At 45.4% G+C, this 23,372-nt stretch overlaps 1 long non-coding RNA gene across 1 annotated transcript in view; it reads right to left on the minus strand.

Annotated features, from left to right (window-relative positions):
• Nucleotides 1-2,885: 2,885 nt before the first annotated feature.
• Nucleotides 2,886-23,372, minus strand: part of LOC127202663 (uncharacterized) — a 57,508-nt gene continuing 37,021 nt past the window's right edge. The window contains exon 3 of the long non-coding RNA XR_007832352.1: nucleotides 2,886-2,962. This is a non-coding gene — a long non-coding RNA (uncharacterized LOC127202663). The remainder of the gene's footprint in view (nucleotides 2,963-23,372) is intronic.

Raw genomic sequence — 23,372 nt, forward strand, 5'->3', positions numbered from 1 at the left:
AGCAAACGCTACAGTGTCCAAATTCTAATATCCACACAGCTGGAATATCCTGTTTCCAGAAGCCAAATAATATATGCTGCAGTGAACCTCTGTTCACAGAGATGGAGTCCTCCTTTTTGGAGCTGCTTAGCCATGAAAGAATGAAATTAAATCCTACAGAACTAGGCAAATGCCCCCATGAGACACCCTCAGCCAACTGACTAGGGCTCTCTGTTCCATGCTGTGACCTCTCACTAGAGCACAGGCACAAATAATGCACCTCAGAAGCAGGTATCCTTTCAAAGAGCAGCCTAACTAGCCTGTTGTTACCTCAGCAGCTTCTCCTAGTAATGTCCTACCCTTGCAGCCAAAAAGGCCAAGAGCCAACATCTTAGAGCTGTTTGTAATTATTTGTATAAAGTGTGTCTTGGCTCCTCAGCATCATTCCATGTGCCGACTCAGGTGAGGTCACTATAGCTGTCACAGCCGAAGTGCCTTCTAGCAAAGGGAAGGAAGTAACTGTGTCCCTGTCCATGTAGGTGGGGGGAGGGGGGAGGGGAAAAGAATAGGAGGGGACGGGAAGGAGGGGAGGGGAGGGGAGGGAAGAAGGGTGGAAAAGCATGGGAGAAAGAAAAGAAGGAAGGGGAATGGAATTGGAAAGAAGGAAGGAACAAAGGAAGGAAGGAAAGGAAACATTCCAATCCATGGGAGGAAATCTGTTTTTAGTCTGAGACACTGGCCTTCTTTCCTCTGAGCTACAGAGAGTCACTCCTGTCTGCTGGATAGTCCCACATGTAGTACGGAAGTCCTTGGCAGTAAGATATGGTTCACTGGGCCCCCCAGATTCAAATGATCCCCATACAAGACAAACTTTCTTCTCTAAATCTTTCTCTATCTCAGCACGGGAGAAAACTACAGAAACTTAAGAGCTAGAAGTTGGAGCAACGGCTCAGTCATAAAGTACTTGCCTCGCGAGCATGAGGATCTGAGTTCGGGTTCCCAGCACCTAAGAAATAAAAAAACAAAAAACCAGGAAAACAAAACAAAAAGACCAAGTAGGCGCCCTGTGCCTAGCAGGGGTGTACTAGGGAGGTAGAGATAGGAGGATCACTCAGGGTCATTGACCAGCCAGCCTAGCCTATTTGATAAATTCTGGGTTCAGTGAAAGAGGCTATCTTGAAATATGAGGTAGAGGAAGATGCTTGATGCTGACCTCTGGATCTCTGCCTCCCACAACACACACACAGACACACACAGAGAGACACACACACAGATGTGCACACACACATACACACAGCAAATGCACATGTACTCACACACGTATGCAAAGAACTAATTTGAGTGTCATCTCTGCTTTACTTCAATTTTATAAATAGTTATAACTAGTGGTTGGAGTTTAGTACAATTTTTCTGTTGCTTTTTGCTTTGCATTTCAGTTTTGGTTTTTGTTGGCGTTTTTATTTTGTTTTGTTACAAGACATGAGGGCGGGGCGGAGGGGTCTCCTTATATCATCTTTTCAGGTCTGGAACTCATTATGTAGCCCGGGATGGCCTCTAATCTGTAATCCTCTTACTCCAGACTTGTAATCCCACATGTTCCATGTCTTCTCAGAGGAGAAATTTCCTCACATCCCATCAGGCCAAGGGCAGCACCCAGCATTGAACTACATTCATCAGCCGTATTGAACTGGCGCACTTGTGTGCTGAGTCTACGCTAGAGCCTGTGACTTGGTCTGGAGTTTATTCTTGGCTGGTACTCTGGAGGTCTTCCCCCAGTGTTGGCTTTCAGAAGAGTACTGTCAGCCTGGGTCTCAAAACAAACAAACAAACCTTGGAATCAAGTTGGAATGTGCCCACACTCATCCTGGCTGAAACTATGGCATCTAAGCTTTCCCTTTGCGCTATTGATTAATATTTTAAAATTCTCCTTTGGGAGATGAGTCAACTGAGGAGTGGAGGCACAGCTCGGGAATGATCCTTGTGCTCTGCCAGAATCTCCAAGCAATATAAAGCTGCTCGCCAGCATAGATAGGAACATGGCCTCTTGGGCCATGGGCAGAGAACCTTCAGCCAGGAAAGCATCATCTGCCCTGCACTGTGGGGAATGCTATGGCTGAAGAGAAAAATGCCAATGGAGAGAGTAAGATGATTTGATAAGATATGGTCCAGATGGAGGAATCTTAAGCACAACAGGGATGTGGTCTGAACAGCCATGGGGACTCTGGCCTGCTGGGTGGATTGGAGAGGTCCAGAAGCAAAGAGAATGATGAGAGCGAACACTAGAGGGGTGAGCTCGAAGGAAACCTACTGTTGATGGAAAAAAGAGATGCTACTGAGAGTCTGCAAACAAGCTGGAGGGAAGTGACCCTGTGAAGGTGGGACATAGTGCTAAAGGTGACAGGTTTCCTTCTGTCTCAAAGGAGAACAAAGTCCTGAGAAAAACTGGAATCAGGACTCTGGGGAAAACAAAAGACTGAATGCAAGCCAAAGGCCAGCATTTCCCAGCAGCAGCAGAGAAACTCCTTGGACTCGAACTCAAGATAATAGGAAAATTGTCTGTAGCTCAACCAACTAGAGATGCAACGCCAGCCTGAAAGGTGATGCAATGAAAAGGGGATAAGTATAGCCGATATGAGCATTAAAATGAGATGCGGAAACCAACTCTTGCCATTGTTGAGAGGGAATTTAGCAGCTACAGGTATAGCTCTGCAGTAGAGTCCTTACCTTGAGTCCCCTAATGAAAGGCTGGGGCCGTGGCTCAGTGGTAGAGCACCTGTCTAGAATCCCCCAGTGAGGGGCTGGGGTGTGGCTCAGTGGTAGAGCACCTGCCTAGAATCCCTCAGTGAGGGGGTGGGGTGTGGCTCAGTGGTAGAGCACCTGCCTAGAATTCCCCCAGTGAGGGGTTGGGGGTGTGGCTCAGTGGTAGAGCACCTGCCTAGAATCCCCCAGTGAGGGGCTGGGGTGTGGCTCAGTGGTAGAGCAGCTGCCTAGAATCCCCCAGTGAGGGGCTGATGTGTGGCTCAGTGGTAGAGCACCTGCCTAGAATCCCCCAGTGAGGGGCTGATGTGTGGCTCAGTGGTAGAGCACCTGCCTAGAGTCCCCCAGTGAGGGGCTGAAAGCATGAGTCAATGGGTAGAGCAGCTACTTAGAATCTCTCAGGAAAGTATTGTAGCATTTGCCTAACATGCTAAGACCCTGAGTTTGATTCCCAGCACCAAAAAAAAAAAAAAAAAAAAAACCCAAAAACCAAAATAGATAAAAATATAATTAGCTCTGGACATGGTGACATATACCTGCTGTCTCAGCACTCAGAGGATTGCCACAGAAGCTTGAATTCAAGTTCAAAGCCAGCCTGGGCTACAAAGTGAGATTCTGACTCTAAGTAAGTAAGTAAATAAGCAAGTAAGTACGTAAATAAATAAATAAATGCTAATTCCTGGCAATTAAATAAAAACAAATGCTTTGCCGATTTAAAATTCATCTCTTTCTAATTATTTTCCTATTGTTACTATCAGTGTTTTGGAGATTATTCACACGCCTGCAGACTCTCTGTTTGCAAATGCTGCAGAACGGTGTATGCTGTTTCACATCTCAGCTACACTGAGTGAAGTCTCAGCTGCCTACTAGAGTGACATAGTCCCAGGATGGAGGGGGAGGGGGAGGGGAGGGGAAGGGAGGAAGCAAATAAAAGTTGAATTCCAGTCCCATGGGAGGGTGATGGGATGGCAGCCTCCCTTTCCAATCCCCACAAATGCCCACTTTATCCTGACCCCGTATCTTTCACCTCCACCCTGTAACAGCTGGCCAGCTCAGCTCCCTGCCTCTGGCTTAGTGCCCTGTGCCCATCTCAGCTGGCCTTGACAGCCCGGCCACCAAACTATCCTACGTGTGAACATGATCTCAGGCCGCGGCCCTGAGCCTACATTCCATGGCAGGTGGATCAGTATTACCCCAAGTTTTTCGGATCAGATCCCTGGGCCTAGCAACTGCAACAGGGCTAGGCTCAGCTGTTCGTCATCAAAAGACAAATTAATAGTGAAAAGCAGAGAAAAGGTTTAGAAGAGGAACAAATACAGAGAGCTCCAGTGACCAACCGCAGAGATTCCTCTTCCAAGTCCTCACATGGGTTGCGGGTTTAAATACGCAAGAGGCTTGCACAGCAGAGCTCAAGAGGCTGGCTCAGCAGTGAAGAGCAGCACTCTTGCGCAAACCCGGGTTTGGTTCCCAGCTCCCAGGTGTTGCGCAAAACTGCCTGCAACTCAAGTTTGAAAGAATTGAATGCTTTCCTTTGGCCTCCGTGGACACCATGCCTGCATGTGGTGCATACACATACATGCAGGGCAACACTCAAGAGGATGGCTCAGCAGTCAAGAGCATTCTTGCACAAACCCGGGTTTGGTTCGCAGCTCCCATGTGTTGCTCAAAACTTGAGTTGCAATTCAAGTTCGAAAGAATTGAATGCCTTCTTTTGGCCTCCGTGAACACCAGACCTGCATGTGGTGCATACACATACATGCAGACAAACACTCATACACACAATATAAAAACAAATTTAATGAAGAAGATATTTGCATGGCTAAGCAAACCTTTGTCAAGGTGTGGCCGTGCCCGTCGCTATCCCATCATTGTCTCACCTACAGCTTCTGTCACAATCATCTAACAAGCTAACAAAACTGTGGGAACTATCTTCCTGAGACGAGCTCTACCTCTGGTGGGTGCCAGAGCCCTCCCTAGCCCTTCCTTCCCCTAGCATAATATTTGAGGGGAAATTCTAATTCCTTGGGGTCCACCATCTCGAAAGTCTGATAGCCAAATGGAGGAGCACAAGTGTTTCTTTAAAACAGCTTCGTTTGCCCCAGCCTCACCTCAGCATCCTCCTCTGCTATTCTTGCCCTTGTCTAAACCATCATTCCCTGGTACCCAGGCCCTGCTAAAGTGTGGATGCTCTTTCCTCAAATTCTATCTCCACCCCACGACCCAAGCTGGCATTCTAGTCCATCTTTAGATCTCAATTTCAGGGGTCACCTTCTTCCCTAAGCCTAGGTTAAGGGGGGGAAGAGTCTCTTCTGCTTGCCCCCAATATCTCCCTCCTAACTGTCGAACACTAAGTACACAGAGAGGGCACATTAGCCTCTGTTGCCATGGGAGAGTCCTGTGCCCTGCAGCAAGAGCCATATCTTTTCCACAAAATGGCATTTTTAGCTTGGCCTGGCTGAATGTGAGCACTTGGCAAATATTTGACTGGAGAGAAGAGGACCTCAGAGCCTCCCTGGGCTGACACTTATCAGTATGTCTTCTCCTAGGAGAAAAGGTCAAAGGTCCAAAGCCACAGCTTGGAGGGCAGGGGGAAATGGGAGATTAAGATGCTTGCTCCAGCCATGCAGCTTTCTCACCATGTCCTCGGGCCCTCAGCAAGGTTAGTGTCTTTAACAAACCTCTGTGTATTAGCTCAGTTCTCATGATCAGTCTATGTGGGATGCATTGCTGTGGTTATCATGATGTTCTTTGAAAGTGGAAGGATTAGGGTTGGGAGATGTCTCAGTGGATAAAGTACTTGCTACAGAGCATGGGAATCTGAGCTTGGTCCCTAGAGCCCAGGTAAAAGCCAGACACAGCCGCACGTGTCTATAATCCTAGCATCCTTGGAGACAGACCAGAGGGTGCCTGGAAACTCACATGGGTACCACAGAACACCCATCTGTGGACATTGAGAGACCCTGCCTCAATCAGGATCAAAGGCAAAGACTGGCACAGGAGCTTGTTTCCTGACTCCAGATGCACACCGTGGAACACACACACACACACACACACACACACACACACACACACACACACACACACACACACACAAAACCTCATGGACACACAGGACGAATGTAGCGGCATGCGTTTGTAACCCCCTAACACTAGGGAAGCAAAGACGGGAAGACAGATCCCTGAAGCTGAATAGCAAACCTGAGTAACCCTGAGCCCCAATTTCCAGCGAGAAACACCCCCCAAAAAAAACAATGTAGACAGCAAGGGGTGACACCTAAGGATGACCTCGGGCCCCCATACACACATGCACAAACATGTTCCCATACATGTCTGAAAACACACATATAAACACACCTGCAATTACACACACACACACACACACACACACAGAGTAAACAAATAATAAAGCTGACTCCCACAAGAAGATCTTACACTACAATTCCAATTGAACATCCCTAATATAAACCTCAGAAATCTGCAATGTTACAAAAGCCAAAATTGGCGGGGGGTGCTCACATAACAGGTTTCGGGACATTTTAGAGTTTTTTCTTTCTGTCGTAAGGATATTCAACCAGAAAAGTTTATATAAACATTCTAAAACCCCAGAGAAAATGAGTGGCCCAATCCCAAATACTTCTGTCTTCAAATGTTTCAGATAAGGTCTACTTGGAGCTGCCTTGGCAGGAGAGGAGGGGTGCATCTCCCTTTGGCTGCCTGACCATTGAAACAGTGGGTTGGCAAACAATTCAAATTTCACCAGGAGTCCTATGCTGGGGAAAGGTAAAGGCTGACCGCCCAGTGCCACATGGGGACAGGGAGAAACTGGAGACAATGATGGACTGGTGATGGGCGAGACCAGACCTGGACCACAGCTAGTTAATTTTTGCAAACTTTCTGGCCTCTATTTAAACCTAAACTTTGTGTCAGGCCTCTGAAGATGGACTTGGGAAGTCACGGGAGCTCTGTCCTCCTCTTGCTGTTAGGAAACCTCTGGCTCTGCTTCTCGCTGTTACTCGGCTCTAATTGCTTTACTAAGGATGCATAGCGGAGCCCGGGCTTTTGCCCTAAAACTTTAAAGACGTGTTTATTACTCAATGTAGAAATAGCAAACAAAGTTCAAAGCCTCTCACTTAAGCCCCAGGTTTTCCCTATACATCTGAAGTTCAATTTGAGGCTAGAAACACCCCCAAATTCTGGAGACATAAATAACACCATTAGAGGAAAAATGCAAGTCAAGTTTCCCACACTATAGCACCCAGCCTGATCTTTCTCTTATTCATTCATTCATTCATTCATTCATTCACTTTACACCTGGATCATAGCCCCATGAGGCCTTCATCTCCTCCTGGACCTACCCTCCCTCCTTTCTTCCCCCTATTCCCCCTCCTTATCCCTCAGAAAAGGGGAACCCCCCCTCTACCCACCCATCAAGTGGCATCTGGACTAACCCTCTTCCCCTGTAGCCCTGTGACCTGACTAGGCAGCCCCACCAGGGGGTAGTGATCAGAAAGCCTGCAACAGAGTCCTTGTCAGAGACAGGCCTCACTCCCCTTACTAGAGGACCCACTTGATGACTGAACTACCCATTTGGCTACATCTGCATAGGGGGCCTAGGTCTAGTTCTTGCGTGGCCCATGGTTGGTGCTTCGGTCTCATAAGCCCCTCCCCCCGGGCCCTGGTTGGTTGGCTCTGTTGGTCTTCTTGTGGAGCTCCTGTCCTCTCCCTTGTATTCTTCCTTGTTCACCTCATCCACACTTCTCCCTGCGCTCTGCCCAGTATTTGGCCTCTTAATGTGGTTCGGGGCACCTCTGGTGAGGTCATTTTTTGTGTCGAAGGGACTTTATATGGGTGATCATAAAGGGGACCATAAATCATGAAGACCAGGCAAGGCAAACTTTCTCACAGCTCTAGAATTTCACTTTTCTCATCCACAAGCGAGAGTGAAGCTCAAAGCCATTGATGGCCTCCCAGCACGTTAAGTTTAAATGTGGTGAGAAATGTTAAGTGCTGTGATTGAAACCTAAGTGTCCCCAGTGAGCTCCTGTGTTTGAGCATCATCAGAGCTGATGGGTCTGTTTCTGAAGACCGGAGAGCCTTTAAGAAGCTGAGCCTCGCCACAGGAAGCATGTTACCAGGGGGCTAAGCCTTGAGGGTTAATAACTAAGTTTCATTTCCTATTGCTTCCTGCTTCCTGAGTGCAGATTCAATGTGACTAGCCACCCTCCTCCTGCTCCTGCCACTGTATCTCCCATGCCTGCTACCATGTCTTCCCCACCATGATGGAAGGACTATATCCATCTACAACTGTGAGCCAAAATAAGTCCTTTCTCCCTGAAGTTGCAATTTCTGTGAGCTAGTTCAAAAACATCTTCTCCTCCTTCTCCCCATTCTCCTTCTCATCCTCTTCCTCCTCCCCTTCCCTCTCTTCTTCTTCTTCTTCTTCTTCTTCTTCTTCTTCTTCTTCTTCTTCTTCTTCTTCTTCATTCTGCACACACTAAGAAGGGAAGCCTCCAGGCCCACTTCTGGGTACCAGTGAAACTCGGGGTAATGGGTACCTAGTCCAGTTGATAGAGTGCTTGCCTAATACCACATATGAGGACCTGGGTTCCATGCCCAGCACCACATAAACAAGGCATGTAATTTTACCACTACAGAAGAGAAGAAGGGGTTCAAGGTCATCAGACTCATTTATGGCGAGTTTAAGGCCATCCTGGGATACATGAAACCCTATTTCAAAAAAAATAATAATAATAACTCAGGATTCTACAATGGGAATTTCATTACAGTTGTTTCTGGTTTTGTTTTTAAATTCACATGATTTGCAAAAGCAGTTCTTTCCTGTAGCTATTTTGGTATTGACCCTATGAGAGAGAAAGAGAGAGAGAGAGAGAGAGAGAGAGAGAGAGAGAGAGAGAGAGAGAGAGAGAGATCCAAAGTAACTATACATACATAGTGTGTGCATATGTGTGCGCGCGCGCGCGCACACACACACACACACACACACACACACACACACACACACACACACACACACACACACCTCAAGGCATTATTTATAAATGAAAAGGAGACAGTAAGGTAGGGTATTATTATTTAGCCCAGGCTGGCCTGGAACTCAGAATTTTTCTGCCTCAGCCTCCCAACTGCTGGGATGTCAAGACTTGGCCATTGTTTCAGATACGCAAGCCTTTCTTGATGGATATCAATCCATCTTCATTCTGTAGGGTTTTATTCATTTAGGATGCAGAGTCATCCCTTGCTTGCTTTATAGAGTCTGAGTGATTGTGTTTAGAAATGCTACCACAGGGTAAAGGAGGCCTGAAGCTGGCAGGCTGATTTCACAGGCGAGCTTGCCTGTTAGCATTCATGTTGGTTTTATATACTTACGTTTCACAGAGTCTTCATCAACTGGCCTCTTACATCTGAGTAGATTACAATGTGTTTATGAGTCTGAATCCTTCCAAGGCAGTGGCTAATTGGTCTCAGCACACAACAGCAGGGGAGTCTCTTTATCCTGATTTAACAAAGGAAGGCACTTCCTACAGAGAAGTGAAGGGACTGGATCCGGGCCATAGCATTGAATCTAATCACCACTGTAACCCACACACTTACCATCACCCTTAATTTTTAACGTACTTGGAGGGCACTCAGCTATCCAAACTGGTCTTCCAGGAGCCCAAGGATTAATAGACCTTTTGTTTAACTATCTCTCAAAAGCCTAAGTAAGTTATGAAATAAATATTTATTGAATGCAATGCTGTCCACTGCTTTCTCCTTCTTCCTTGGCACCAGCCACAGAGGTGCATGGCATTAGACCTCTCATGAATCCTCAGGCTGTCAAAAGAGGCCCAGTGGTTGGAGGGATGTCTCAACAGTTAAGATCACTTGCTGCTCTGGCAGAGGAGTTGAGCTCAGTTGCCAGCATCCACATCAGATGGTGCACAACTGCCTGTAACCTTAGCTCCAGGGATGCAGTGCCCTCTTCTGGCCTCAGTTGGTTCCTGCATACATACTCGCACACACACTGATATACGCATACTCATAAATAAAAATAAAATATATCTTTTTTTTTTATAAAAAAAAAAATGAGGACCAGGAAGTGCATACCAATAATCAGACCTATGTCAGGATGAAGTGTCACAGATAGAAACCCAGCAGGGCGGATGGTGGTGTAAGGAAACGATTCAAGGGCCACCTCTTAATGCTCAGAATTGCTTACAGGGACAACAAGCCATCAAAGTACCTGCTGCCCGGTGGTTTCCGGCTCTTCCAGGTCCACATCATCAAGGAGCCAGAAATTCCTCCATCACTCACAATGTTTTCCTTCATGTAAGGTCATCGTGGAAAGAGCAGCCCAGCAGCCATTAGGGCTACCATTGCCGATGCCAGCTAGCCCAGAGAAGAAAATGAAAAGACGGCTAATGCATATGTTTTATTTATGCTTAAACTAGAGACCACAGAGCAGGAGGTGGTGGCTGGTTCACATCTATAATGCCAGCACACCAGAGGTGGGAGATTAATAGAGCTCATTGTCATCCTCAACTTGAGCTAAATGAAATTCTGAAAAACCAAAAAAAAAAAAAAACAAAAAAAAACAAAAAAAAACCCCAAAAGTTAAATAAATAAATAAATAAATAAATAAATAAATAAATAAGACCACCGCCCCTAAAAACAGAAAACCAAAACAAAACTCAACCAACCAAACAAACAAACAGACATAGAACCCATCTATGGAGCAAGGCTAGGGACGTGGCTCAGTTGGTAGAATGCTTACCTAGCATCCGGTGCTGCATAAAGTGGGTGTGGTGTTGCAAGCCTGACATCCCAGCACTCTGGAGACCGAGGCGAGAGAAATGGGATTTCAAGGTCATCATCAGCTACATAGTGAACTAAAAGTAAGTTGCATGGGACCCTCTCTTAGTCTTTTATTTTATCTCTTCTAAAAAGGGATAAGACCTGAGGCATGAGAGCATTTTTTTTTTTTTTGTAGGTTCATTCCATTCGTCCATTCATTTATTAAGAGAGGATCTCATGTAGCTCCTCGTGGGTGCAACAGGACCAGCCACTTCACGCTCTTACTGTCATTCCTTCCTTGTATGTAGAATAAAGGACAGTAGCATGGATGCAGCTCAACTGTCTGGGCTAACAGACATGGATTCTTATTCCTCCTCTTCTTCTTCTTCTTCTTCTTCTTCTTCTTTCTTCTTCTTCTTCTTCTTCTTCTTCCTTCTTCTTCCTTCTTCTTCTTCATTTTGTTTTTTGAGACAGTGTTTCTCTGTGTAGGCTTGGCTGTCCTTAAATGGCTTTTTAGAAGAGGCTGGCCTCGAACTCACAGAGATCTGCCTGCCTCTGCCTCCCGAGAGCTGGGATCAAAGGCGTGTGTTGCCACATCCAGCTGTAAGCCTCTTCTTTAAGTTGCTTCAGAGAGGCATTTTGCTGCGCCGATGAAAAAAAAGTAACCAATACACCTCCCTCCTAAGGAGGCTTTAGGGTATTACTAAATACCAGGTTTCCCAGACCTCACTCTGTAAATCCCTGGTGGGCCCAGGATCAGAGTCTATGTAAATTACTCTTCTAACTGAGGATGACTCAAGCATGGTGGCACACTCCTGTAATCTCAGCAGTCAGGAGGATGAGGCAAGAGGATCTCGAGTTTGAGGCCAGTCTGGACCACATAGTCAGAGGCTGCCGCAAAGTGAAGATAACTGAGTGACACTTAGTGGTGAATCCCAGAAATCCCAGCATTTTGGAGTTGGAGGCTGACAGAGTAAGAGTTCAAGGTCGCTCTCTGCTGCATAACAAGTTCCAGGGCTTTTTGAGACCTTGTCTCCTAATAAAATAAAATTAAATTAAATTTAAAAAAATAATAAATGAGGAATAGAAGACAGGGCAAAATTTGGGAGTGGGGTGCCTAAACATATCCAAGCTACTGCTATTGTTCAATTGAACTTCACAGAGGTTAATCCAAAAACATGGCTTATTTTTAAAAGTTTGGTCAAACCTAAGATGATGGCTTAGTTTTCTCAATAGTGTGTGGAACTGAGTTGAACTAGGAACACAAAAGGGATGGTAACGTGGCTACCTAATTAGCATCATGATTAGGTACTTTCCCCCCTGAAGCACAGTTTTATGCATGAGTAGTCAGAAAAGCTTTATTGTGGCAGGTTTTTGAATGTCAACTTAGCAGAATTTAGAATCTCCCAGAAGATACACCTCTATGCATGTCCTCAAGGGCATTTCTAGGGAAGATTGACAGAGGAAAGACCCACCCTCAAAGTGGAAGAGGACGTCCATCAGGCAATTCAGATATAAAGTGATCCCGAGGAATAAGCCAGCCGTCACCTCTTCCTCAGCAAATGTTTCTGTCACTACTGCTGCCGTCCTTGGTGAACACCAGACTCCGTTGTCTTTGGCCTTCTAATGTGCACTGAATACCATTGGTTCTCTAGGAAGCCTCCAATTTTTTCTCACCCACTTGGGACTGCCAAGGCATCAAGTTCCCATAGTCTCTAGTGTGCAGACAACCCTTGCTGGACTACCATGACCTTACTGTCAGCCCCTCTAACAGGTTCTTTTTGTAATATGTGCACACTGTATTGGCCCTGTTTCTCTACAGCAGTGGTCCTCACCCTTCCTGATCCTGCGACCCTTTAACACAGAACCTCATGCTGTGGTAACCTCGAACCATAAAATTACTTTCGTTGCTACTGCATAAGTATAATTTTGCTACCATTATGAACCTAAATGTAAATATACTTGTTTTCCGATGGCATTAGGTGACCCCTGAGAAAGGGCTGTCCGATCCTCAAAGGGGTCTCTCAAGAACCACTGTTCTCAAGAACCCTGCCTAATGCAGGCATGAAGATAAGAAGAGCATCCGAGTGTGGTGCCCCGTGCCTTCAGCAACAGCACTCAGGAGACAGAGGCAGAAAGATGGCATTTTGGAGGCCAGCCTACGCTACATAGTGAGACCCTATCTCAAAAATTCAAATAAAATGATGAGGAATGGCCCAAGCCAAACTGCTGTGGTCCAGGTGACAACGGGCAGGTAATATACCCTCAAGAGCTTCAGTTTCATTGTCTATAAAGTACAACTAATACATAATACAGATGCGTGTCCTAAACACTATCATAAGCTAAAGATGCCAGACTCTTAAGGCTGTATATTTAGGGTATAATTCTATTTATGTGAAATGTCCCGTGTGACCAAATCCATAGAGACAGGAAATAAATTAATGGTTGACAGGGACTGGGCAGAAGCGGGAAAGGGGAATAGACTACTTAATGGGTAGGAATTTCTTTTTGGGATGATGACAGTGGTCTGGTACTAGCTAGTGATGACAGCTACACAATATTATGAATATACAAAGTGTTGCTGGGTTGTATTCTTTAAGAGAGTTAAAAATGGGAGCTGGAAAGATGGCTCCACCATGAAGAGCACACACTCTTCAGGTCCCAGCTCCGATGTGAGTAGCTCGCAATTGCCTATAACTCCAGCTCCACATCTGTTGCCTTCTTCTAGCCTCTGTGGGTACCCCAGGCATAAACACATATATATAATTTAAATTAAATCTTTTTTTAAAAAAGATATTTGAAAAGAGGGTGGGGAGATGGCTCAGTTGGTAAGATACTTGCTATAAAAATCTCAACATGCACAAAGTCTCACACACACACACACACACACACACACACACGTGCAATTACGCACATACACACACAAAACAAATACACACCCTCCATGTAATTTTGCCAGGAATCATAATCATGAGATCAACCAGAACAAAGTTCAAACTGTTTCTGTATTAAGACCTTCAATGCCCGAACAACCAGAAGACTGTTCTACAGCCTTGAGCCTGTATGTACCTCTAATGGCCTACACATAAATAAGAGACATAAAAATAGCAATAATGAGCTTGGGAGGGAGGGGGAACCTAGCTAATTTACACCATAATCAAAATGCCCAGGAATCTTTAACAATTGAAGAACCGATGCCAGTCTCCACCGTAAGTACGCCCGACCGTATTATTGCACATGCGAGTGTAATTTCTAAATTGCAGTGTATAATGTGAAAGGGTGGTGTGGGATCTCTGAAAGGCAAAAAAGTATTTACGTTTCTCTGCGGCATCATTCCCTGATGAGAGAAATCAAAGGGATTATTGGAACAGTGTATTACAGAGCTCGGGAGCGGAACAGCTCAGAAAAAGACTATCATTAATCTTTACACAGCTGCAGAGAGGAAACAGGGAGTGAGTGCAGAGGTGTGGGCCCTGCTGCTCCCAGTAGCCAAGAGGCCTTCCAATGGGCATCTCAACCCCAGATAAACACCTGCCCTAAGGGTAGCCATTGACTGACTCTAGGAACAATGGGGTCAGCTGTTAAGGGTGAATGAACTACCCACTGGGCAGCTGTCCCCCCATATCTGACCAATATGTGCTCTCTGCACACACACTTCCACCATCACCTAAAGGATAGAATCTAAGTTTGTTGTGTTGTCTATTTTTCTCACTGATATGACGTCATACCCAAGAAGCAATGTAAGGAGCTGGGGACATGATTAAGTGCATGTTGTACAAGCGTGAGGACCTGAGTTCGGATCCCACTTCCATATAAAAGGTCAGGACCAGGGGTGGGATCGGATGAGGCATCTAAATCCCTAATGCTGAAGAGGCAAAGACTGGCCGATTCCTGGAGCTTGCTGGCCAGTCTAGCTAAATCCGTTAGCTCCAGGTTCGATGAGAGAACTTGTCACAAAAAAATAAGATGGATAGTGATTGAAGAAGATACGCTACATCAACCTCTGGCCTCTACATGCTTGCTCACACACATACAGACTCACTTGCATCTATATATGCACACTTACACACATACACGTACCAGACATAAAGCAACTTAAGAATTTATTTTGGCTTCATGGTGAAGAAGGCATCGCAGGTGGGTCTTCACCCATAGTGATGGGAACTTGCGCATCAAGACCTGTGATCTGTGGCGTGGATCAGGAAGCAGAGGAGAAGGGACAGGAAGCAGGGTTAGGTTGCAATCCTGAAAGCCTGCCCACCGTGTCCTCCACAGCCTCTGTCAATAGACACTAGGTCGAGACTAAATACCAAACCCCTGAACCTGGGGAGGCATTTCCCTTCAGGGCTTACCAATGGGATCTTGCAATGATAGCTCCTCCCCACCTCTGCCATCATTCCTTCTACTGTGGATGGAATTGATCCCTCAAGGATCCCATGTTGGTGGATTTGTACACAACATATTTGGGGGAGGGAGTGGTATACAGGGGGTTGCGGGAGGCCCTTAGATCATATAGAGACAGCCCCTCAAAGGGGATTGTGGTGGGGCTGAAGAGATAACTCATGTTAAAGCACATGCTGGTCCTGCAGAGGATTCAAGTTTGGTTCCCAGCAGCCACATCAGGCAACTCTCAACTATGGTAATGCCAGCTACAGGGGCTCTTATACCAAATTCTGACCTCTGCAGGCATCACACTGGCACATGTACACACAGAGACATACATGCACGCTTATATTAATCTTTTTTAAAATAAGATTTTATTTGTGGGGGGCATTGGTCTTTTTGCCTGAAGGTATGTCTATGTGAGTGTCAGATCCCCTAAAACTGGAGTTACAGTTGTAAGCATCCATCCATGTGGGTGCTGAAAATTGAACCAGGGTCCTCTGGAAGAGCAGCCAATGCTCTTCACCACTGAGTCACCAGCTCTCCAGCCCTTTTCACCTGCATGTATGTCTGTGTGAGGGTGTCAGATACCCAGAAAATGGAGTCACAGACAGGTATGAGCTCCCATGTAGGCGCTGGGAATTGAGCCAGGGTCCTCTGGAAGAGCAGCTGGTGTTTTTAACCAGTAAGACATCTCTCCAGCCCCTGTGTTAATTTTTAAAAACAAAAAGAAAGAAATTGTGGGGCCTGAATCCCATGCTTGCTTCCTTTCCACCCCCCCCCCCAAACATGCTCTCTGCACACTTGCTTCCACCGTGCATGCATTCTTTCTTGAAGCCTTCTTCAGATGTGAGCTGAGGCCATCATGGCTCCCTCAAACCCCTGGAACTGTGAGCTGAATAAATCTCTTTTATTTACAAAGTTAGTGTCTCTCGGGTATTATAGTTTAGAAAACTGAACTAATCCTGGACCCCCCTTTTTCTCCCTTACTTTGCATTTCACACAACAAAAATTTAGAAATATTTTGAGTTTTCTAAGCATACCTGAATACAGTGGTTTTGAATGGGGGCAATTTTGTCCCCTTTCTCTGTGACATAAGTAGAACTACTCAAATATTTTGGAGCCTAGAAGATCATGAGTCTCAAATGCTGAACATTGAATTATAGGGTTTTTATTTTCATTTCTTTATTTTTGGCTTTTCTTTGAGCTGATTGTATTATGCCCTTGGTATTTTTTTTTTTTCTTTTGAAATAAGAAAATGTATAACTGGTTTTTCATTTTACAAGAACTTAGAGATAAAATACTTCAGATTTTTAAAAGAAACACTGGACTTTAAAAATGTTGAATTTTTTAAAGGTTGTAGGGCCATTAAACTTGGACTGTTTTATATTATGATATTGAGATCTCGGTGACAACAAAGGGAAAGGTTATAGTTTTAAAATGTGTTTGTGTGTCAAGTTGAAAAAACATGCAGAGGGCTGGCTAATTTTTATTGCCAACTTAAGGCAACACAGAGTCACATGGGAAGAGGGAACTTCAACTGAAGAATTGGTCTGGATCAGATTGGCCCGTGGCCCTGTCTGTCAGAGACTATCGTCACTGATGATTGATAATGTCCAGGTCTACCCTGCTATGGGAGGCATCATCCCTAGGCAAGTGGTCCTGGAATGTATTTTTTAAAAAACACAACAAAACAAAACAAAGCTCAAATGAAATAATGAGTGTTTCTCTGTGGTCCCTGCTTCAGTTTCCTGCTCCAGGTTCCTGCCCTTTCCTCCCTCAGTAACAGATTGTGACCTGGAAATGTAAGATGAAATAAAACCTTTGTCCTGGAGTTCCTTTCGGTCGTGGTGTGTCCATTGGAACTGAAAACAAAGTAGGGCACTCAGGTACTACAAAAAGGACTAATACTCCACCCCTTTTATTTCCTCACTTTGTATGTCACTCCATAAACGTTCTGAAATACTTTGAAGTTTTCCAAGTATACCCCCAGTACAGTGATTTTAAATGAACAGGAGGAAGCAATTTCCCCCCTTCCCACTGTGATGATAGCGAAACTTAGAAGACTTTTTTTTTTTCTTGCCCCAACTAACATCCAGAGGCAGAGAATTCTGCTAAACACTCCATGGTGCACAGATCTTTACTTTCTCTGCCTAGAATGAACAATCCAACCCAACGTGCCAATAGTGTTGTTTGTGAGAAAACTTTCCTTGGTAAATTGTACCAACTGTACAGAATTTGTAATAGTTAGTATTGTCAAAACTGACAGAACTACCTAGGTTAATTCAATCTGGGAGCCGGGACCATCGGATGGTGACAGCCACATCAAGGAAGGTCCTCCCTTCTTGGCTTATCCTCTGAAAGCACCCTCACAGACATACTCAAAGAGGTACCAATGCTCTAGACACATATTTTGCATATGTGGGCAGTGGGAGGGGCCATATGTGTGGGCACATCTGCCTGAGTGTATTTGTGTGTGTGTGTGTGTGTGTGTGTGTGTGTGTGTGTGTGTGTGTGTGTGTGCTGTGCATGCCCTCCAAAGGACAACTTTAAGAATCACTCCTCAGGGGCTGGAGAGATGGCTCAGAGGTTGAGAGCACTGTCTACTTGTCCAAAGGTCCTAAGTTCAATTCCCAGCAACCACAGGGTGGCTCACAACCATCTATAATGAGATCTGGTGTTTTCTTCTAGTGTGCAGGTATACATGCAGGCAAAACACTGTATACATAATAAATAAATAAATCTCTCTTTAAAAGTTTCTAAAAATATCATTCCTCAGGAGCTATCCATTTTGTTTTTTGAGACAGCACCTCTTGCTTGCTACATAAGCTAATTTGTCTGGCCAGAGAGCTCCAGGGGAACATCTGCCTCTGTCCCTCCCACCACACAGCTCAAGAATTATAAGCACAGGCCATCACACCCTGCTTTTTATGTGAGTCCTAAAGATCAAAGTCAGGTCCCCATGCTTGCGAGGCAGGCATTTTATGGAACACACATCAATACCAGAGAACGGCTTGCAGGAATTGGCTCTCCTTCTATCACGTGAGTCCCAGGGATCAGGGATCGAACTCATATCTTCAGACTTGGCAGCAAAGCGTCCTAATCTGCTGAGACATCTCACCAAGCCCTCTCTGGATGCTTCTTAATCCAATCAAGTTAACAGCCAGAATTAGCCGTGGAACGCTTCCCCCATGGCATCCCTTAACCATCAGCTCTAACTAGATAGCAAGTCCCGGCTGCAAGGCCAAACAGTAAAGAGGGTAGGGATATTTATGGAATGCCAAGAAATGGACAGGAAATTGGAGAAAGGTGACTGCCAAGGGCATTTATTTATCAGCTTTGGCTCTCCCGCTGAAATGGTGCCTGGAGTGTGGCCCAAACCCTGGGACAAAAGAAGAAACTCTTGGCTCCAGCTTGCTGTCTGCCTTTCCCTGCCAATCAAAGTTGTCCTGGAAAGGAACAGCCCCTGCCGTTTTTTGTTGAGCACAATGACACCGCTTAGAGGAGAGCCTTGCCTTCAGGAAATTCCAATGAGCACATTTTATTGTTACCTCCCTACAGTAACGACTCCCATGGGGTTACACCAGGTGTAAAATAATTACTAAAACATCCCCGACACAGACAGAGGGGACCCTCCCCCGGCCCCACCGTACTGAAATAAGGCTCCTGCTTCAATCCAGGAGGGAAGGGCTTTCTTGTGGAAACAAAAAAGTGTGGCGCGGAAGCCGCACAGAGGCAAGAAGAGCAATCACGGAATGAGAGGGTGGAGGGCAGGAGGAAGGGCTCAAGCTTTTCATCCCAGCCACACATCGCATTACTTCCTGCCTCCGCAACTAGGTTGCCTCCTCCATAAAACCTGTCTTTCCTAAAGGTGGTTGTTGCCTTAGGATGCGGTCCTCTTGAGTCTAACCACGCCCAGATCGGGCCCATTAAGCTGGAGACACAGCTCGGTTCGTAAAGAGCTTGCTAAGCATGCGTGAAGTCTTGGGTTTTCCCCAGTAACTCCAGTTAAAGCCAGGTCTGGTAGTGCGCCCTTGTAATCTCAGAGCTAGGGAGGTGGACCCATGAGGAAGCTCTCACGGGATGCCTGAGCGGCCAGCCTAGCCTATTTGGCAAGCTCCAGGATAAGAAAGACTGTCTCAAAATGTCAAGGTAGAATGCACCTGGAAAAAGAACATCTGAAGTTGACCTTTGGCCTCCAGAAACATGTGTGACCACCACGAACACACACACACACACACACACACACACACACACACACACACAGAGAGAGAGAGAGGGGGGGCGGCGGGACTAGAGAAATGGCTCAGTGGCTAAGAGCTCTTACGGCTCTTCCTGAGAATCTGTCTTCAGTTCATCCACACAAGTTGGGTGGCTCATAACGGCCAGTAACCAGATTCTGGTTTCCATAGGCACCTGTATCCACAGGCACTGTGGTGGTTTGAATGAGAACACACACACACACACACACTGTTCAATAGGTTCATATATTTGACTGCCTTATCCCTAGTTGGTGAAACTGTTTGGAAAAGAATTACATTGGTTCTAAAAGCTGCAACCCTTTAACACAGTTCCTCATGTAGTGGTGACGGTCAAGCATAAAATTATTTTCATTCATAACCGTGATTTTGCTACTGTTATGAATCGTAACGTGAATATCTGGGTTTCCCGATGGTCTTAGGAGACCCTTGTGAAAGGGTCACTCGACCCCTCAAAGGGGTCACGACCCACAGGTAGAAAAGCACTGGATTAAGAGCTGTGGTCTTGTTGGAAGGGGATGTGTCACTGGTGGTGGGCTTTGACGTTTCAAACAACAATACCACTCCCAGTTAGCGTCTCTCTCTCTCTCTCTCTCTCTCTCTCTCTCTCTCTCTCTCTCTCTCTCTCTCTCTCTCTCTGTCTCTCTCTCTGCCTTGAGCTTGTAGATCACACATAAACTCTCAGCTGTTGCTCCAGCACCATGCCTATCTGCCTGCTGCCATGATCCCTGCCATGTCATCATGGGCTGTAACTCTGAACTTCAAGTTAAGTGCTTTCTTTTATAAGTTGCCTCAGTCATGACGTTTTGTCATGGCAATAGAACAGTAACTAAGATATGCACATACCCACACAAAGACACAGGCACATGCACACACAAAAAAAGGGGAAATAATATTTTAAGTATTTTCCTCCTTTGCTCTTTGTTCTCCAAACACCATATCAAGAGGAGCCAAGAGACTGTAGCCTGGATGTCATCACCCCCAAAAACGACTGTGTGTTCTCTCAGCTGACAGAACATGGGTAAGAATGTAGCATAGACCGCCACTGTGTAGGATTAAGTTGGGGCAGCATTCAGATCCTGACACGGAGATTTGGATAACCAGTTTATTGATTTGTGAGCTGTGTGCAGAACCAGTTGGATTTGCCAGAACAAAGCTGGGTGTGGGCAATGCATTTGTTTTCAGTAACATAGCACTTGGGTATCAATAGCAACTTTTCCTTAAATAGATGTATTCTTTAGAGCTGAAGAGATGGCTCAGTGATTATGAACGCATGATGCTCTTACAGAGGACCTGTGTTCCGTTCTCAAAATCCACACCAAGTAGCTCAGTCACCTGTAACTCCAGCTTCAGGGGATCTGATGTCCAGTTCTGGACTCCTTGGGCATCTGTACTCACATGTTCACATAGCTACACACACACACACACACACACACACACACACACACACACACACACTCTTAAAAAGAAATCTTGGAGCTAGAGAAATAGCTCAGTGGTTAAGAACACTGGCTCCTCTTCCAGAAGTCCTGAGCTCGACTCCCAGCAACCACATAGTGGCTCACACCATCTGTAGCGGGATCTGATTCCTTATTATGGTATGCATGAAGACTCAAATGCGTAAAATAAATAAATACATTTTAGAAAGTTAATTTATTCTTTGATGGTCCTTACACACATACACACACACATACACACACACACACACACACACACACACACACACACACTGCAATATGACCACAGTCTATCTCCCTAGCACTCTTTTATCCCCCTCCCTTTCCCACCATGTCCTACTCCCACTTTCATTTCTTTGGTTTTGGTTTATGACCCACTGTATTTAACAATGGCCATTGATGTGTAAGACAGCAAGACATGTTTGTATATGCCAAAGTGAGAATGAACCGCAATTCCTCCAAAATCCAACATGATGAACCAATGTGTTCAAAGACATGAGCTTGTGGGGGCAGTTTACATACCACATGCCCTAGTTTGTTTTTCTGTTGGTATAATACGCTGACCACAATTACAGAGAGGCAAGGGTTTGTTTGGATTACACTTAACGATCATAGTCCATCGCTGAGGGAAGTCAGGCCAGGTACCAAAGCGGGAACTTAAAGCAGAAACCACTGAGGACTGACGCTTGCTGACTTTTTTTTCCAGGCTCATACTTAGCTAGCTTTCCTGTACAGCCCAGGACCAGTGATGCTGCTGCCCATACTGAGTTGACTCTGGACTGTATCAAGCTGACAGTTAATACTAACTAGAGAGCAATGCTGTCTTACTCAGTGTTCTATTGCTGTGAAGAGACACCATGACCACGGCAACTCTTATACAAGAAAGCATCTAATTGGGGATAGCTTACAGTTTCAGAGGCTTAGTCCATTATCAGCTTGAAAGGACGTGAAGGCAGATGTGGTCACTGAGAGTTCTACATCTGGATCCAGGGGCAGCAGGAAGAGAGAGTCCATGGGTCCACCTTGAGCGTATGCAACCTCAAAGCCCACCCCCAGTGACACACTTCCACCAACAGGGCCACATCTCCTGACCTTAAGCAGTGTCTGTCACTCCTTCTTGACTAAGCATTCAAACATATAAGCCTATGAGGGCCATTCTGATACAAACAACCACACAATACTGTTACACTTTATACCCCAACTACTACAGTGAGCCCTCATTGCGAAGCTGTCTTGAGGCTCTGTGAGATTAAACTTGCATAAAACTCGGGCATAGTCCAAGATGCATGGAGAGCGATGGCATGCCAGTCAGTTGTGCATGTCCAAGTGTTTTCAAAGTTCCACAACAGGACCTCAGGCCAAACATTTTCCATTGAGCAGTACACATGAGCAGCCTTTATCAGTCTAAATGCAGCAGAGTAAAAACTCCAAGGAGTGCTTGCTCTGCCTTGGAGTCTCTTGCTCTCTGTGCCTTTTATTATGAATAGATGGTGATGGAGTTATGTTGATTTTTGAGAGACCTTGTATTATTATTTTTAACCAATCAACAAATCACGGAAATTATTTCTTATTCCGATGTCTTTATTTATATAACCAAATAACTGAGCCCAAGGATGCTGCTAACACATGCTAGGTGTAGGGATTTGACTATGTATGGCCCCCATGGTCTCATGTGTTTGAATGCTTGGTCTACAGGGAGTGGTGCTATTAGGAGGTGTGGCCTTGCAGGAGTAGGTGTGGCCTCATTGGAGGAAGTGCTTCACTATGAAGGCCGGCTTTGAGGGAATATATATGCTCAAGTTATACCCAGTGTTGAGGCAGTCTCTTCCTAGCTGCCTACAGGCCAAAAATGTAAACCTCTCAGCTTCTTCCCCAACACCACATCTGCCTGGATGCTGCCTGGATGCTTCCCACCATGATGGTATTGGACTAAACCCATGAACCTGTAAGCCAACCCCAATTGAATGTTTCCTTTCTAAGAGTTACTTTGGTCAGGGTGTCTCTTCCAGCAATAGAAACCCTAACTAAGACACTAGGCAAGCAAACTACCCCTGAGCACCCCAGATCTCTTCTTTTTATCACTTAATTTCTTCTCTTTTTTTTTTAGACAATTAAGAAAGCCACCTTATAGGGCTAGAGGTGAGTTCAGGTGGAAGAGCGCTTGTCTAAGATGCAGAGGCCCTGGGTTCCGTCCCCAACACTGCAGAAACCAGGTGTAATGGTGCACGCCTGAAATCCCAGCACCCACGAGGTAGAAGCAGAAAGATCAGAAGCTCAAAGCCATTCTTATCTACACTGTGAATTTGAGGAGAGCTGGACTACATAAGACCTTGATTCAATAAAATAAAATAAAAAAATAAAGCCTATGTTCTTCTGTAAAGATAGAATAACTACAGCTATGAGACCAACCTTCCTTTTAAAAAAAAGTTTTTAAAATGCCGGCAGCCATGTGGGGGAGAAAAGAGTTAATTCTTATTCCTTTTAAAGTCACAAACCAGTAAACAAAGTAAATTAATTCAACATTTTGGGGCTTTATTATATTTTTATGTATTTATTTTGTGTGTGCTTGAAGATGTAAGCCTGTGTGTGTAAGCATGTGTCTGTGTGTATAGGTCAAAGGACAACATGCAGGAATCAATTTTTTTTTTCTGTCACCAGTTGGCTGCTAGGGACCAAATTCAAGTCATCAGGCTTGGCTGCAAGCACCTACTGAGCCATTCTGTTGGTCCCTAATTCAATGTTT

Source organism: Acomys russatus, chromosome 19 (assembly GCF_903995435.1).
Source record: "Acomys russatus chromosome 19, mAcoRus1.1, whole genome shotgun sequence".
NCBI classification, from domain to species: Eukaryota; Metazoa; Chordata; class Mammalia; order Rodentia; family Muridae; genus Acomys; species Acomys russatus.